The sequence below is a fragment of the Aedes albopictus genome, chromosome 2 (genome assembly GCF_035046485.1).
Source record: "Aedes albopictus strain Foshan chromosome 2, AalbF5, whole genome shotgun sequence".
NCBI lineage: Eukaryota > Metazoa > Arthropoda > Insecta > Diptera > Culicidae > Aedes > Aedes albopictus.
In genome coordinates this window covers 183,721,196-183,737,055 of record NC_085137.1, presented here as the reverse complement: position 1 = coordinate 183,737,055, position 15,860 = coordinate 183,721,196, and the positions used below count along the sequence as shown (strand labels likewise).

The following is a 15,860-nucleotide window of genomic DNA, read 5'->3' as shown; positions in this document are numbered from 1 at the left end:
CTATTTTAAATGCTGCCTACAAAGTGCTATCCCAGATCATCTTCCGTCGTCTGTCACCTACAACAAACCAGTTCGTGGGAAGCTATCAAGCCGGCTTCATTGACGGCCGGTCGACAACGGATCAGATCTTTACCGTACGGCAAATCCTCCAGAAATGCCGTGAATATCAGGTCCCAACGCACCACCTGTTCATCGACTTCAAAGCGGCATATGACAGTATCGACCGCGCAGAGCTATGGAGAATCATGGACGAAAACGGCTTTCCTGGGAAGCTGACTAGACTGATTAAAGCAACGATGGATGGTGTGCAAAACTGCGTAAGGGTTTCGGGTGAATTATCTCTATCGGGTGAATCATTCGAATCTCGCCGGGGACTGCGACAAGGTGATGGACTCTCATGCCTACTCTTCAACATCGCTCTGGAAGGTGTGATGCGACGAGCCGGGCTCAACAGCCGGGGAACGATTTTCACAAAATCCGGACAATTTGTGTGCTTTGCGGACGACATGGACATTATTGCCAGAACATTTGGAACGGTGGCAGGGCTGTACACCCGCCTGAAACGCGAAGCAGCAAAGGTCGGACTGGTGGTGAATGCATTCGGCTAAGACAAAGTACATGCTGGTAGGCGGAACCGAAAACGACCGGATCCGTCTGGGTAGCAATGTTACGATAGACGGGGATACTTTCGAGGTGGTGGAGGAATTCGTCTACCTCGGATCCTTACTGACGGCTGACAACAATGTGAGCTGTGAAATTCGGAGGCGCATCATCAGCGGAAGTCGGGCCTACTACGGGCTCCAGAAGAAACTGCGGTCGAGAAAGATTCACCCACGCACCAAATGCGCCATGTTCTTCTTCTTCTTCTTGGCGTAACGTCCTCACTGGGACAAAGCCTGCTTCTCAGCTTAGTGTTCAATGAGCACTTCCACAGTTTTTAACTGAGAGCTTCCTCTGCCAATGACCATTTTGCATGTGTATACCGTGTGGCAGGCACGAAGATACTCTATGCCCAAGGAAGTCAAGGAAATTTCCTTTACGAAAAGAACCTGGACCGACCGGTAATCGAACCCGTCACCCTCAGCATGGTCATGCTGAATACCCGTGCGTTTACCGCCTCGGCTATATGGGTATGCGCCATGTACAACACGCTAATAAGATTGGTAATCCTCTACGGGCACGAGACATGGACCATGCTCGAGGAGGACCTACAAGCACTCGGAGTTTTCGAGCGACGCGTGCTAAGGACGATCTTCGGCGGTGTGCAGGAGAACGGTGTGTGGCGGAGAAGAATGAATCACGAGCTCGCTGCACTTTACAGCGAACCCAGCATCCAGAAGGTGGCGAAAGCCGGAAGTATACGTTGGGCAGGGCATGTTGCAAGAATGCCGGACAACAACCCTTCAAAGCTGGTGTTTGCAACTGATCCGGTTGGCACGAGAAGGCGTGGAGCGCAGAGAGCACGATGGACGGACCAGGTGGAGCGTGACTTGGCGAGCATTGGTCGCGACCGAGGATGGAGAGCGGCAGCCACGAACCGTGTATTATGGAGAAATATTGTTGATTTAGTTTTATCTTGAATTTGATGTAATACTAAATAAATGAATGAACATGAGTGCTTTGTACGATGTAATAAGTGATCCCTATACGGTTTTTGGTTATCTGGGTAGGGCATGCTGCAAGAATGTTGGAAAAAACCCTGTATAATTGTTGTTTGTCTCAGATCCAGTTGTAACAAAAAGATGATAACTGAAGTTGGGTAATATGGTCCAGGTGGAACGTAATTTCGCGAGCATATAAACTATAATCAATAAATAAGCAATGACATACCCTAATAAACGATGCAGATTTCGCACGATCCCATCGTCGATGGTGGTCGTCATCGTCCGATGTCATTCTAATGAAGCATAAGTGTTTCCCATCACGAACCAATAAATGTGCAATGCGGCGATGCTAATTCAATCAACCAACCAACGGTGGTAATACAGAGTCGTTACCATCGAAGCATTATTGGCTTCAACACAGGAGGAAAGCCAAAAGGTCGCTCGTTCTACACTAATAGGTATGGGCCGCCAGACAGAGTTGCTTTCTTCAATTAGGCCATCGATACATTGTCGATGGCATGTGTGCAACGAGCATATACATACATTTATTTGCTATACCTATTATGGAGATGTGGCACAGTTCATTTTTTGTTTTTGCATTTGATGCCAATCAAGCTATAATCAAAAGTGACCTTGCCCCTTCGAACGATTTTGTAGATATTCATTAACCGACCACACACTCAACGACCAGGTCATGACGATAGCGATGACTGGCCAAAATACTAGAATAAAAGATTGGTTAGCATAGAGCAGCGGTTTCCAACCTCCATGTTTGACAGACAATGTGAATATGGAAAAGGATGAGTTTGTAAGATGTATTCTTCTCTTCCTTGGTGTAATGATCCATAAGTATCTCATAAAAAGTCAATGCTTTGAAAACTGATTCGTAAATAACTCCCTTGTACAATTTGAAACCACTGTCACTGAATGACTTCTTAGGTACAGGTTTGATTGCTGCAAGATCGAATAAAATAGAGAAAAAAAAATGTAGGAAACACTTCACTAACCAGTGTCAAGGTGACGTACAATGTGAGCAGAAATATGCTTGGTCGCATAGGCAAAAAAGAAGCGGTTCCACTTGGTGGTGCGATGAACGTTTGCCGCCATCCACGATTGTAGATCGATCGATAATGTTGCTGACCATCATGTGCTCGCTGTGGTTGGCTCGACATCTATTTCACGTTCATGTTGCTACAAACGCAATGAGAGTACGCTGCGAGCTGTCTGCGCAAGTTGGAGATGGTGCAAGTGAAGCCAGAGCAAGAACTTGGTTGGAATAAAGCTGCTTGTCTGTGCGCGCAGAATTCAGATACCTAAGTTGCGTCGTTCGACGAAAGATCGACAAATCAGCAGTGCGATGTTGAGTGAGAGGTGAACCGGTGTTGAAGTGTGTCTCCTTCAAAAATGACTAGTTCATTCACCTGCTGATAAAGTTGCTCTGTCTCAGAATTAGAAGCTCTTGGCGAACGAGCTTTATCATTTCAAACGAGTAAGTCATTTCAATGTCATCGCAGTATGAGGTGGTTTTGCAGATTATTAAAAAGAGGATAAAATGAAACCTCATGCTCATGCTTTGAATTGAAAACATTGTTTTCTGATAGTGTCTAACTGCTTTAAATTTGGTATATCATTAAAAAAATAATTTACATAAACACATTCTGGAACCAATTTTACAATGGAGCTCTTGAACATAATTGATTTCGATAAATCAGACCGCTCAAACACCAATTTTACTAATGTACCTTGTAGCTTTGCATACAATCCATTTATCAACCAATCATATTTTTTTCTCTTGTCAATCAACCCAACTAACGTTCATAAATACTTGAATGCAAATCCCATTTGCTGCAATGTATCGGTGTACCTACCTACCTGGCGCTCACGAAAAAAAAAACAAACACAGGGTGAGCGTCGGGTTCCAGCGAAACCTCAATCCAATCAGCGTGACCGACGGACGAAGAAAGTTGGTAAGCAGCAAGCACTAGGTAACCTAAATACGCCAACACCTTTGGTGGATGGTTCATTAACAGTGATGAGCTCCCGAGCAGTGAAGAATGGCAAACGAAAACTAACGTTTCTTGAAATTTCGTAGAATTTCAAGAAATATAGATTTGGACGAAAATCATCTGGCTGGAGTTCTACTTGATTCTACTCATGAAATAGCATATTTGACATTTGAAATGCGTCGATACTTTGTTTTGTAGCTGAAACTTTGTAATTCTATCGTATAACAGCTCATGTGTTATTTTTCAAATAAAAAAAAGCATTTTTGAGAAAATTCTTAGAGAAATTCGGGAAAAATCTATGGAAGAATCTCTAAACAAATTCTTAACGTATTTCCGAAAGAATTTCTGAAGGAATTCCTGGAAGTATCCTCATAAAAATCTTCAAACTACCACTGATGGAAACGTTCGAGGCATTTCTGGGGGAATTCTTGAGGCAAAAGAGACATTTTTGCAGGAATCCCTGAAGAATTGTCTGTGTCTGTGTCTGAAGAAAGTGTCTTCTCTGGGGAAATTCTTGGAGAAATTTCCAAAAAAATCTCAAATGAAACCCTTGTAGCAATTTGTGTAGGAATCCCTGCATAAGCTTCTTAAGAAAACCCTGAGGAAACTGTTAAAGGAATTCTTGAAGGAACATCTGAATTTTTTTGAAGACGTTTTTGGATAAATTTCAAATAGAAATCATTGAAGAAGAAATTCGGGAGAAAACTTAAGCAAATTCTGGAAGGAATTTCTGGAGGAATCCCTGAGGAAAGTTTGAAGGAACCCCTGGAGAAATTCTTGATGAAATCTTATCCTCAAAAACAATTCGAGGAATTCCAGAACGAACCCTTTGAGGAATTTTCGGAAGAATACATCTCTGAAGAATTCATAGAAGAATCTCTCCATTCCTGTAGGATACTTAGCCAAGTTCCAGAAGGATTCCTTGGAGAGAATCGCAGGAGGAATTTATAAAGGATTCCTTGCAGGAGCTCCTGGACATATTTCTAAAGAAATGTATTAGTAGCGGAGGAAAGAAATTCTTGAAGGATTTCAGGGAGAAAGTTTTGAGAAATTCCTGGATAAATTCCTTAAGAAAACACTTGGACGAATCTTTGGAGAAATTTCTGAAGGAAACATTGGATAAATTTCCGAGTTTCGCTAGGAATTCCAGCAGGGATTCCTGCTGGTATTCATAAAGGAATTGCTTACGAAACTCCTGAATGAATCCCTCGAGAACTCACTGAAAGGTTTTCTAGACAAACCGCTACAGGAAATTCTTGGAGGTATTCTTTAAATTCTGCATGTGGATTTCCTAAAGGAAACCATCATTAAACTCCTAAAGGTAACAAAAGATGATATCCTAAATTCCAGGAAAAGGTACTGAAGGAATTCCAGAAGACATTCCTGACCCAATTAAAGGGGCATTCCGGAAGGCGTCACAGGAGGATTTTCTAAAGGAATCCCGGGTTAAATATCTTAATCTCCGGTTGAATGCCTGAAGGAATCTCGACAAGAATCCCTGGAGGAAATCCGGGAGAAACCCCAAGAAAAATTGAAGAAGGAATCCCGGGAGGAATTAATGAGAGAATCCTAGTTTGAATTACGGAAAAAATCTCAGAAAGAGTTTCCAAAGGAATTCCGTGATTTGTTATGAAATTCTATGTTTTACGACCAACACTAAAACCTCTTTTCATGCAGATCTAATTTACGCATCTATTCTATTCTCTTCCCTGCATAAAATGAAGGTGAACTATTCAGTGCCGTAAGGATGATAACGGCACCTGGGTGACGATTAAGGGGTAAAACAAGGTCTCGGGAAAGGAACGGATAAACGAGAAAAACTGGGGGGAAACAGTACAGGAATATAAATGGGTTCCAAAAAGATTTCAGGGGTTTCAGAGGGTTTCAAATGGGATTTGGGAAATATCGTATATCTGAAGAGCACTTTTTAAAGGTTGGAACCTTTAAAGGTTTCAGGGGGCGTTTTAGGGACACTTAGGGGGTTTCTGGAATGATTGGGAGGATCCCACAGATTCCAGGGGGTCTCTAAGGGTTTAAGTACCGTTTCAGAGGTGTTTTAAAGGTCTCAGAGAGTTTCTGGTAGTCTCAGGGGGTTTCATGGTGTTTCAGTAAGGTTTCAAGAGTTCTTAGATGCGTTTCAGGGCTCACAATGAGTTTAAGGTGGTTTTAGAGCGTTTAAAGGATTTCAGGAGCGTTTCAGGGGCTCGCAAGATGTTTAGAGGAGTTTTCAGGGGCGTTCTATGGGTTTTTCAAATGGTTGTAGATGAGGTCGTAAGTGATTTTAGAGATAATACAGGAGATTTAAAGGGCTCTCAGAGAATTTAAAAAGATTTTCATAGTCGCTTCTGGGGGTTTCATGGTTGTTTCAGGAGATCTCACGGGTTTATAGGGTGTTCCAGAGGCATTCCGGGAGTTTTTCATGGGGGGAATTCTAGGGGGTTCAGGTTGTATTAGAAATCTATTGAGGGGGCGTTCAAGAGCGTTTTATGGCGCTAAAGGGATTGACTATCGATTTTAGGAAGTTTCATGCGCGTTTTAGCGGAGCTTCCTGAATCCCTCTGAAACGCTACTAAATTCCTTGAGATTTTCCTGAAAAAGCAATAAACAGCCCGTTGAACAAACTCTAGCAACCTTTGAAGCTCCAGAAATCCTCAGGAATACTTTGAAACCTACTTCGAATGGCACCTTGAACCTCCTGTTAACTCCCTGTTATGCTTCTGAAACGCCTCTAAAACCCCATGGTTCCCCATACTATAAGGCTTACCTGTAGATCTCATTTGGAACAAAAAATAGCTTCAGAGCATTGACACTGTAAGTAAATCTAGAAGTACTGTGGGACTCAAAAAAGATTGCATGCCCATGATTTGTTGAAGATATTAGAAGCCAATCCAAATTGTATCGTAAAAGATATTAACAAAGCGCAGTCTCGTAGCCGCGAGGATAACACTCTCGCTTTGTATGCGAATGATCATGAGCTCCATTCCCAGTCGCGCATCCAAAAACTTTTCGTCATGTCGACATTATCGTCGACACTGACCCTCCTCTGAGCACATCCTCTGAGCACATCCTCTAACGAAACCGTATGATTTGATGGCAATCACAGCGATACCAAATTAACCCTTTTATAGTTCTATCGTCAACAAAGTAGAATAGATAGATCAGGATTCAAGCGGTTAGTGCCAGCAGTTATCAAAATAAGAAAATGGCCTGTACACATACAGCACAACAGTCAAAATGGCCGCCCACGTTGCACTACGTGAAAGAGCAGTAAAATTTAAATAACAAAAAAAAAGAGAAGAAAGTAAAAAAGTTATTAACTTGAATAGTACTCGATTGTCAAAACTTAACTTTTACTTGTAACCGTGGACCACATTGTGTCAAAGTGAAAAGAACACAAACATATCCTTCATTTGCGCCTAAGCTGGCTGATTTCGGTCAAGAATTGACCCTGGGTACTGATGGGTTAATGACAATGCCAATTGTTCTGCTACGTATGTATTTGTTATTGATCTGTTATTTTCCTCTGCTCGGTCAGCGTTGCATTATAAATGAGTGTGTTTCCAGAAGCAGAGGTGAAAAAGAACTGTACAACCGGCAAATATTAGCAGCGGACAATGCAAATGTTTATGAATTTATGTTTATGAAGGGCCATCAAATCATCATACAAATCTATTCATGTGATAAAATGATTATTTGATGATTTTTTTTTTGAAGAATTACTGGGAAAGTATACGTGTTCTTGAATCAATAAATTCGTTGCTTCATTTGTGAACGAATATGCCTTAGTCTTTGTCCCATTAAACTGCATGGTGGTTGTTGTTGAAAGTAGATTCTTAGCAGTGAAGGTAGCGCAATTGCCTGTCACAGCGATTTTGTTCTCCCTTGTTTGACCTTGTGGCAATTGCAGCAAAACCGGCAATTCCTGAAACGTTTTGAAGGTGCTTCGTTACAATGAAAACCGGTTCCAATATTATGCATCGTAAGCCGCTTACATTTTGGCACTTTTCGGCTATGTATTGCACACTTTCTCTCCATACTTCTACATCGATGTGGAGAGCAAATAGGTAGATCTTGAAGACATCTTTGCTTAACATAGTATGTTATTTGTGTAATAATTGCACGGCAAGTAGTTTAGATCTGATATCTGGGTTTTACCCTTGAATGTTATCTGCAGATTAAGTATGCTTTCGATGATTTTTTTTTAATTTGTTTTATTGTATTGCTTGTCACTTGTCACGCACTTGAAAATTAATCGCCATTTCTCTAAGTGTGACTTATTACAGATAGCCATAACACAAATAACTCTTTTATGTAACATATTGAATGATATGATTCCAAAACAAGAGCGTTCTAATAACACTAGTTCACAAAATCAAATGAAAGTCATCAAACTACCAACACTTTTCATCGAATGGCAAGCACCCTAGGCAAATTTGTACCTCTCTCTCTCTCTTCTTGGCGTAACGTTCTCATTGGGACAAAGCCTGCTTCTCAGCTTAGTGTTCTATGAGCACTTCCACAGTTATTAACTGAGAGCTTCCTCTGCCAATGACCATTTTGCATGTGTATATCGTGTGGCAGGCACGAAGATACTCTATGCCCAAGGAAGTCAAGGAAATTTCCTTTACGAAAAGATCCTGGACCGACCGGGAATCGAACCCGTCACCCTCAGCATGGTCATGCTGAATACCCGTGCGTTTACCGCCTCGGCTATATGGGCCCTAAATTTGTACCTACTAGCTTTAATTTTTTTTATTTGTATTAATGAGATTTTTAGCCCTAGGCTAGTTCATCTCGGGATCCACGCTTTACTTCCCTTCCGAAGGAAGAACCCACATTTTGTGAGTTTGTCGGAAGTGGGATTCGATCCCAGGTCCTCGGCGTGATAGTCAAGTGTTCAAACCATCACACCAGGTCCACTCCACCTACTAGCTTTAAAAACTAAACGCAATACGATGAAATTGAATAAAATAACATTATATTCTAAAAGCATTCTTCCAGAAATTCTTGAAATAATTAAAAAAAAATCATCTGGTAATCCTGGAGATGTCCTTGGGTACATTCCTTAAACGATGATTGAAGGATTAATGAAATATCCGAAAGAACTCCTGAATTAATTTTTAAAGATCACCTGAGAGGAATTTCTGTAGCAATCCCTGGAAGAATTCCCGGAGCAATCCCTGGAAGATTTCCTGGATAAATCCCTAAAGAAACACCTGGATGAATCCATGGAGCAATTCCTACAGGAATGCCTGGTGAAAGCCCTGGAGAATTCCTGATGGTATTCCCGGAGCAATCCTTGGAAGAATTTCTGAAAGTCTACCCGGAGGAATGCCTCTATAAATTATGAGAGGAATACCTAGAGAAATATCTGAAGACATCTCATGAGGATATCCTAGAAGAAATCCCAGATAAATTTCTGGAGGATTCCTTGGAGAATGTTCTGGAGAAATATCTGGAGGAATTCTGAGAGGAATCTCTAGAAAAAAATCAGAAGAAATCTCTTGAGGAAATCTTAGAGAAATTTCAGAAGGAATCCTTGGAGGAATTCTTGGAGGAATTCTTGAAGAAATTCTTGGAGAAATCCTTGAAGGAATCCCTGAAGTAATTCCTGGGAAAATCTTATAGAGAATCCTGGAGTATCTTCTGAACAAATTTCTGGTGTAAGTCCTGGAAGAGTTAGCAGCACAAATTCCAGGAGAAATTTCTTGGATGAATTCTTGAAGCAATCCCTGGAAAAAATACTGGAGGAATTCCTGGAGAAATCTCCAGAGGAATTCTGGGAAAAATTGCTGGAGAAATATCTGAAAAAAATCCCTAGTAAAATTCCAGGAGAAATTCCTGCAAGAATCCTTGGAGGGATTTCTGGAGGATTCCCTGGAAGAATCTCTAGGAATACTCCTGGAGAAATTCGTGGACGAATCTCTGGAGGAATTCCTGGAAGTATCTCTGAAAAAATCGTAGAGGATTTCCTGAAGAAATTCCTGGAGGAATTGCTGACATAATTCCTGGAGGATGTTCAGGAGCAATTCCTAGAAAAGTTCTTGGAGGAGTTCTTGAAAAAAATTTTTGTGGTATTTTCTGGAGGAATTCCTGTAAAAGCTCCTGGAGAAATTCCTGGATAAAATCCAGGAGGAATGCCTGGAGGAATTCCTAGAGGTATCCCTGTGAAAATTGCTGGAAGAACCTCTAGAGGAATTCTTGAAAGAATAACTGGATGAACTTTTAGAGGAATCTCCAGAAAAATTCTATTTCTATTTCTGTTATTTTTCTTTTTCTGAAAAAAATCTCTTGAGAAATTCCTGAAGGATTTTTTAGTGGAATTTCTGGAGGAATTCTTGGAGAAATCCTCGAAGTAATTCCTAGAGAAATCCTCGAAGGAATTCCTGAAGGAATCCTTGGGGGAATCCTTGAAGAAATTCGTGGAGAAATTCCTGGATCAAATCCTAGAGGAATGCCTGGAGGAATTCCTAGAAGTATTCCTGTGGGAATTGATGGAGGAAGCAATAATGAAATTTTTGGAGGAATTTCCGGAGGACTTCTTGAAATAATTACTGGATAGATTTCTAGAGAAATCTCTAGAACTAGATGAATTCTGGAAGATTTCAATTATTTTTCTTTTTCTGAAAAAATCCCTTGAGAAAATCCTGAAGGATTTTGTGGCGTAATTTCTGGAGGACTTCCTAGAGAAATCCTCGAAGTCATTTCTGAAGGAGTCCCTGAAGGAATCCCTAGAGTAATACCTGGAGGAATCCCTGAAAAATTGCTGAATGTATTCCTGGAGAATTTCCTGCAAGAATCCATAAACTATGAAAAAACTCCCCAGAAGATTTTGTGGAAAAATTCCTGGAGAAATTGCTGACATAATTTCTGAAGGATGTTCAAGAGCATTTCCTGGATAAATTTATGGAGAAATTGCTGGAGAAATTCCTGAACAAATACTTTGGGTAATTACTGGAGAAATTCTTGGAGGAGTTCCTTTGAGAATTGGTGGATGAATCCTTGAAAAAAATTCTGGAGGAATCTGGATGAATTTTTGGGGGAATCTCCAGAGAAACTCTGTGAAAAACGTCTGAAAAATCCCCTGAGAAATTCCTGGAGGAACTTCTAGAGCAATTTCTGGTGGAATTCCTTGAGAAATTCTCGAAGGAATTTCTGAAAGAATCCCTGGGGAATCCTTGGAGAAATTCGTGGAGAAATATTTTTTTAGGAATTCTAGGAAGGATCCCTGAAAGATTCACTAGAGGAATGCCTGTAGGAATTACTAAAGGAATCTCCAGAGGAACTCCTGGAGAAATTCCTAGAGAAATTTCTGGCGGAATATCTAGAGAAATCTCTAGATGAATTCCTGGAGGATTTTTTAGAGAAATCTCCGGAAAAAATCCTAGAGGAATTAACAGTCCCTGGAAGAAGGATTGATTTAATTCCTGAAGGAGTTCCTTAAAGAATACAAGAAGGAATTGCTGAAGGGATCCTAAGAAAAGTTCCTGGGAGGCTCTTTGGAGGAATTTTTAAAATAAGTTGTTCCAGAAAGAAACTCAGGAGAAATTCCCGAGTTATGCCCTGCAGAAATTCTTGCAGGAATCCCTGAAGGATATCCTAGACCCTAGAGGAATGCCTGTAGGGATTAACGGAGGAATCTCTAGAAACTCTCCTGGAGGAGTCTCTAGAAGAACTCCTAGAGAAATATCTGGAGGATTATTTAGAGGCATTTCTGATGGAATTTTTGGAGCAATCTCAGAAGAAACTCGTGGAGGAATCCCTTGAGAAATTCTTGGAGGAATCCCAGGAATGATTCCAGAGGAAATTACAGATGGAATCCTTGGAAAAACCCTGAAGGAATTCTAAGAAGAGTTCGTGGAGGAGCTCTTTAGGAATCCCTGTAGCAGCTCCTGAAGGAATCCCTAGAGACACTCCTAAGAAAATCCTCAAACAGCCCCTGGAGGAAGAACTGGATTAAATTCTGGAGGAATTCCTGAAAGGAATTCTAAGAAGTATTCCTGGAGGAATTCTTCGTGGAATTTTTAAAATAATCCCTAGAGTTGTTCCTGAAAGAAGAAATTCCCGGGTGAAATCCTGGAGGAAATCCTGAAGGAAAACCTGGAGGAATTTCTAAAGGAATCCCATGAGGAATCTCGGAAGCAATCCCATGAGGATTTCCTTTGGAAATCCCAGGAAAGCGTTCTTAACAAATTCCTAGGAGAGTTTTCTATAGGAAAAAAAATATGAAGGAATCCATGTCTGCAATAATTTTTGGACGAGTTATTGTTGGAATCTTTGTATGGACTTTCCCAAAAGAAAGTATAACACAATGTTCTAAGGAACTCTTGAATTAATTTTTATTCAATCTCTGGTAAAATTTCCTGTAAGGATTTTTGGAAGATATTCCTACTGAAATACTTCGGATTATTCCAGATTTAATTATTTAAGCAATCTCTAGTGGAATTCTTGAATATATGGAGTAATCCCTGAAGATATCCCAGGAGAAATTCCCGGAGGAATGTCTGGTGAAACCCATAGAGGAATTCTTGAAAAATTCTCTGGAGCAATCCATAATGGAATCACTGAAGAAAGGTATGGACAAATTTCAGGAAGAATTCATCGATGCATGCTTGCAGAAGTATCTGCGAAAATTTCTGAAGGAATCATGGGAGGAATTCTTGAAGCATTTCTTGGAACAAAGCCCGAAACAATCACTATCAGAACATTGCAAGATGCCCATGGGAGAATTCACGAAGGAGAAACTCCTGGAGAAGTCCTGGAATTTCTGAAATAATCCCTATAGAAGTTCCTGAATAAATGCATAAAGGGATTTCTAAAGGTATTCTTGAAAGGATTCGTAAAGAAATCCCAGGTATTTTGCTCTTAGAATGACGCTTGTTTGAATTGAATACTAGAGAAAATTTGTGTAGCAGTACCACATAGCCGCACTCTATAGCAGCATATGGTTCTACAAAGTCCTTCTTTTTCCATATCGCAACCGGTTCTGACATATCTGGAAAATTTGGCATGCTGTTTTTGTATTACATAAATAAACATCATAAAATTTAGCCATTCAACCAAGCATGTTATTTGATAAAATTCTATTTTAAGATTGAAGTGGTTCTCTTGAAGAAATATTTGGCGAAATTTCCTGTAGTTCTCGATTGAACGAGGTTTGATAATTGTGGATAAAACCCTTAATTATTAGAATAGTTAATTTTATGAGATTTTTTGGAACTCTGAGTTAATGATAATCTTTGAGTTGGCTCGATTTAAAAAAATAAATTTGGAGGCCAGGGGAGGGGGCACGTCTCCCCCTCCTGCCATCCTCTAGCTACGCCCATGGCTTGCTTCGTCACTAATTCTATGGCGTTACAAATAACATTAATAAACATAATACAATCAATGCAATGGAAACAATTTTTACAACTGGTCAATTCATCAATCAATATTCAAATACTACTCACTTGTAAGTTCAGAAGAAAGCAATTATCGCTTCAGCAATATCCTCCCGTCGGACTGAGCGAATGCCACCGTGCTCGCTGCTTACCGTCAATCAACGTTAAATGGCGCCAATATGATTCGGATTGCACGCACCACAAAACGCCTTTCCACGTGCGTGTTTTCTATTCAAAAATCACTTTTTTTCCTAACCACCACCGGCACACCGGTACGCACGTCCTCGGTGCACTTGCTTCACAGCAGCAGCGTACACTACTCGCCTCCGCACACTCGTAAATGCACTCGATTTGATTGATTGCTTTCCTTCTGAAAAATTGCGTAGCTCACATAACGTGAGGTTTTCCCTCCTTTGGATATTTGGATACGTACACGTACGTATATCTATCACCGAGGATTATTGGTTCCTCACGATCGTCACAAACTGATGGTGCCGCCCAAAATCACTCGAGAAGTCGAGAAACGTTTTCGGTTGGCGTAATCTTGGCTGGCTGTGCACTTGAACCTCACGGGGCTATTAAATATTTCACACTTCACCGCACGACTCGGATCAGCAATCGTTCACACACCGCACCACTCGGTTGGCTCTGAAGAGAAAAAAAAAAAAACACAGCTCTTTAAAGAAATTGGCAATTTTTCGTTGGCTCTGCTTTCCCGCTAGTTTTTATTTTGTTTCTCTCTTTCTTTAAGCTTTTGGTCATCTGAAGTAACTTGCGACCCTGCGGATTTTATTGTGAACTGGGGAGGTGTATTGTATTAATTTTTGGATTTATAAAGTTCCCAAGAGTTGTATTTTTAGTGCAATATTTTCTAAAATACATTGACGCGTATCGTAAACCGGGGTCAGATTGATCAGCGGGGTGAAATTAGGAATACTAGGAACTCTTAAGCGCCGAAATGATCTTAAACTTTTTACGTCATCTGGTTCGTAGCTGTCTAGAGCTGAGTGTAGACTTTTATTTTTTAAGAAAAAAGTTAGTTTTGCATTATTTTTTTTAAGGAATTTGAAATGTATTTCTCATTTAGCTGAAATCATTGCTACTAAACAATCGATTGCTAATAGGACTTCCCGTAAATTCTCTGTTTTTACATTTTTGTGGAACCTTGGTTAGGGAGTTATGTAGCTAATCAGAACATGAAATAGTTATAAAAAAGTTCATTTTATGATGAAATAGTCATTTATTGCGATAAAAATCAATTATTTCTTAATAAATTACCTACCTTTAGGCGTTTAAGGGGAAATTTCAAAATTAATTTTGCATTAAAAGTATTAAATTCACTAGTTGTAAGATTTTAAACGCGTTATTCGGTTTTAGAAGAGCAAAATTCAGCGGAGAAGGAAATTTTCCTTTCCAACCGATGCTTAATTGTATACTGATCAATTTCGCCCCAAAGAGGAATTTCCATTTTTTCGATATTTGGAGTTATTTAACTTGAAGTTTAAATTTGTTGAACAAAATTCCGTCACATGGTTCCATGGAGATCCACAGGGTACTGGTTTAACAGAAATTCTTTTGGCAATATTTGAATTGGCACTGATGTTATCCGCAAAAGATGTTTTAAAGTGATCAATTTGACCTCGGATTACGGTACGTATTTTGTCAAGCTCTATTTCAACACACCTTTTATGCTATTATTACATTCTCATCCGTACAGAAATAAGCTAACTGTATCCAAGTGAAAGAGATAATGACTACTATAAAATAATTGAAACACTACTGCCAGATGATCTCGACAGGAATCTCTGAGCGAATCTTTGAAGGAATTTACGAAGGAACCCAAGAAAAAATCCACAAGGAATCTCGAGAGTATCCCCTGAAGACAATATGAAGAAATCCCTTAACGAATCTCGGGAAAAATCAATAAACAAATCCTTGAAAGAAACTTTGGAAGAATCCTGAAGGAAACCCAAAGGACTTTCAGGAGGAGTTCATGAAGGAATTAGGTTTTTTGATTTTTTTTCTAATTCTCGTCTATCTAAGCAAATGATCGAATTTATTTTTGCACGTTGCCTTAAGCTTCATGGCCAATTTGGTATCAATTACTTATTTATTATTATTATAGCTTGCATAGTATGTGAAAATATATTGTAAAACATCTACAATTTTCTTAAAATAATAAGATTACATAATTGTCCCTCGAATCTAGTCCACTCCACGTCTATTTCGAACACAACCTAAATTCAATTCCCGGCACACCTTCTACGTGACACTATAGTAGGTACATAGTAGGATGATCAAAACATATGATTTGACCGTAACTGTGAGTACTTCGCACTCCAGATCAAATCATGTGTGCAAAGTTCGATTGAGCAGAATGTTTTAAATTGAGAAAGATGTAGCTTTAGAACAACGACCAAAATATTTCAACTACCGTCTACCCTCGTTGGTTTGACCGCATGTAATCTGAACACTTTTTAGTTTGACCCCCTCTAATCTGCACATCGTTCAAACTAAAAATTATTCAAACGTCATTCTGCTAATGGAACGGTGTGAAACGGAACGCAGAACCAAAACAGAACACCAAATCAGGTTGCCAGTAGTGTGTTTTTCGATGCTAACAGAGTTGCTAGACGTTCAAATTAAAAATGAACCCCGTTGGTTTGCATGAGGTGTCGTTCAAACCAACGGGGGTAGACGGTAGTATATTTACCCACCAGATCATAAAACGCCATCACAGTGCAACTTAGAAATCTTTCTTTGTGGTTGTGATTGTGGATGCTTCGTATGCAGAATATGCACGCACACATTTGCTTGCATCTTCCCTAGATGGAGACAACTCGTTGTTTACATTTTACCGATGGGTTTAT

At 40.0% G+C, this 15,860-nt stretch overlaps 1 protein-coding gene across 5 annotated transcripts in view; it reads right to left on the bottom strand.

Moving 5' to 3' along the window:
- Positions 1-15,860, bottom strand: part of LOC109409288 (protein rolling stone) — a 122,028-nt gene that overhangs the window by 94,342 nt on the left and 11,826 nt on the right. For 3 of the 5 annotated variants that reach the window (XM_029858968.2, XM_029858967.2, XM_029858966.2), the window contains exon 2: positions 13,060-13,638. The gene's annotated coding sequence lies outside the window, so the exon portion shown is untranslated. The remainder of the gene's footprint in view (positions 1-13,059; positions 13,639-15,860) is intronic. The other 2 variants (XM_029858970.2, XM_062850832.1) reach the window with 2 other exon arrangements.